The sequence below is a fragment of the Arachis ipaensis genome, chromosome B01 (genome assembly GCF_000816755.2).
Source record: "Arachis ipaensis cultivar K30076 chromosome B01, Araip1.1, whole genome shotgun sequence".
NCBI lineage: Eukaryota > Viridiplantae > Streptophyta > Magnoliopsida > Fabales > Fabaceae > Arachis > Arachis ipaensis.
In genome coordinates, this window is record NC_029785.2 from 80305813 (window position 1) to 80308973 (window position 3161).

Sequence of the window (3161 nt, forward strand, 5' to 3'; positions counted from 1 at the left end):
CTACTCCCATATGAAGCAGTAGAGGGGTTAGAATATGACCCCAGAGTCCTCCTGGACTGTTCATTTCCGCTTATGTCCATGATGGAGAAAGGGAGATGATGTAAAATAGAGAAAATATTTTTATTTATTTATTTATTTCAAAAATGAAATAAAATAAAATAAATAAAAAAATTGAGTGAAGAATTTCGAAAAACTGAGGAGAGAGAAAGTGGTTAGGAAGTTTTGAAAAGGATATGATGATTTTTTTTTTTGAAAAAGGTTTTAAATTTTGAAATAAAAATCTGAATTTTAGAAATAGATTTCTAAAATTTGCTTTTAAAACAGAGAGAAAAGATATTTTTGAATTTAAAGAGGAGAGAGAAAAACAATAAGATAGCACAAGATTTAAAATTTTTAGATCTGATGCTCCTTGTTTTCGGAAATTTTTAAGGGAAAAACACTAAGGAACACAAAACTTAAAAATTTTAAGATCAAGACACAAGGGAAACTCAAGAACACTTTGAAGATTCACAAGAACACAAGAACACGAAGGAAGAACACCAAACTTAAATTTTTTGAAAACCAAACTAAAATTTTCGAAAAACACAGAGAAATCAACAAGAAAACACCAAACTTAAAATTTGGCACAGGATTTAATAGAAAAATTATTTTTGAAAAAGGTTTTAACAAGAAAATAAGGATTCTAAAGTTTTAGCACGACAATAATACGAGACTCTAAACAAAAAGAGAAATTTTTCCTAATCTAAGCAACAAAATAAACCGTTAGTTGTCCAAACACGAACAATCCCCGGCAACGGCGCCAAAAACTTGGTGCACGAATTATGAATTACACTTTTCACAACTCGTACCACTAACCAGCAAGTGCACTGGGTCGTCCAAGTAATACCTTACGTGAGTAAGGGTCGAATCCCACGGAGATTGTTGGTTTGAAGCAATCTATGGTTACCTTGTAAATCTTAGTCAGGAAGTCAATTATGTTTATCAGTTGAATTGCGAATAAACAAGAGAGCCTGAATTAAAAGTTACTTGTTATGCAGTAATGGAGAATATGTTGGAGTTTTGGAGATGCTTTGTCTTCTGAATCTCTGCTTTCCTCTGTCATCTGATTCACGCACGCACGTCCTCCTATGGCAAGCTGTGTGTAGGTGGATCACCGTTGTCAATGGCTACCATCCATCCTTCCAGTGAAAAGATTCCAAGTGCGCTGTCACCGCACGGCTAATCATCTGCAGGTTCTCAGTCATACCGGAATAGGATCTGCTATCCTTTTGCATCTGTCACTACGCCCAGCACTCGTGAGTTTGAAGTTCGTCACAGCCATCCAATCCCAGAATCCTACTCGGAATACCACAGACAAGGTTTAGACTTTTCGGATTCTCATGAATGCCGCCATCAGTTCTAGCTTATACCACGAAGATTCTGATTAAGGAATCTAAGAGATATTCGTTCAATCGGATATAGAACGGAGGTGGTTGTCAGGCACACGTTCATGGTTTGAGGAAGGTGATGAGTGTCACGGATCATCACCTTCATCACAGTTAAGCTCGAATGAACATCTTAGATAGGAACAAGCGTGTTTGAGTGGAAAACAGAAATACTTGCATTAATTCATCGAGACACAGCAGAGCTCCTCACCCCCAACAATGGAGTTTAGAGACTCATGCCGTCAAAGAGTACAAAGTTCAGATCTAAAAATGTCATAAGGTACAAAATAAGTCTCTAAAAGTTGTTTAAATACTAAACTAGTAGCCTAGGTTTACAGAAATTGAGTAAACTATAACAGATGGCATAGAGATCCACTTCTGGGGCCCACTTGGTGTGTGCTGGGGCTGAGACTTAAGCAATTCACGTGCATAAGGCCATTTTGGGCGTTCAACGCCAGGTTTGGATCCATTTCTGGCGTTGAACTCCAACTTTTAATCCTTTTCTGGCGCTGGACGCCAGAATTGGGCAGAAAACTGGCATTGAACGCCAGTTTACGTCGTCTATCCTTGAGCAAAGTATGGACTATTATATATTTCTGGAAAGCCCTGGATGTCTACTTTCCAACGCAATTGGAAGCACGCCATTTCGAGTTCTGTAGCTCCAGAAAATCCACTTTGAGTGCAGGGAGGTCAGAATCCAACAGCATCAGCAGTCCTTTTTCAGCCTGAATCAGATTTTTGCTCAGCTCCCTCAATTTCAGCCAGAAAAATACCTGAAATTACAGAAAAACACACAACTCATAGTAAAGTCCAGAAATATGAATTTTTCTTAGAAACTAATGAAAATAAACTAAAAACTAACTAAAACATACTAAAAACTATATGAAATTAACCCCAAAAAGCGTATAAAATATCCGCTCATCACTTACACACTATTGTATGTCAATGCCTAGTAGGTATAGCTAGTCTAACCACCAAATTTACCATACCACTAGAGACGACACCTACATACAATGGATATCAATGTAATTATATTCTTTATTTCTCCTTAAAAGTAACTCTTGAAAATTAGATGGGACTATTTGGGCTATTTGATTATGCCTCTCAATTTACAAGGCATAATGAATTGAATCTGAAACTGTATATTGTAGGGCAGCCTCTATTCCAAGGGAAAATGGCAACAAAGCCTGCCTTCAAATGAAGTTAGTTTACAATAAATTGGCACCAATTTTTCTGTGTGTATTGGGATGGATGGAATGTGTTTGTCCATGCCTACTTATCAGTTAATTGGAACTTTTTCATATGATTGTGTTTAAGGTTTGTGTCTCTGCTCCTTATTCTTTCTCTACAAATTAGTTTATAGCATCCCTCCTCTGCAATTTCATAACTTTTATTCCTTTCTTCAGGTTTCCACCATTGAGAAATCCAGTATCTATTCTCATGGAAGGAAAACAACCATAAAGGAGTTCTACTGTAAGAACTAACTATAAGTAGTACTAAGGGATAAGTACTTTTTTCGTCCTTAAGGTCTGGGGTCAAAATCAAAATCGTCCCCGATCTTTTTTCGTTATTAAAATCATCCTCAACGTTTAAAAACGCTTTAAAGTCATCCTTTCCAGAATTCTTGGACCAAAATACCCTCATCATCATTAAAAAAAAAGAAAAGGATGAGGGGGAAGGGGGGAAGGGAAACGGGGAAGGGCGAGGGGACAGGGGAGAAGGGAAAAGGGAGAGGGG

At 37.4% G+C, this 3161-nt stretch overlaps 1 pseudogene; it reads left to right on the top strand.

Moving 5' to 3' along the window:
- LOC107607820 overlaps window positions 1-3161 on the top strand; it is a 15910-nt pseudogene that overhangs the window by 10824 nt on the left and 1925 nt on the right.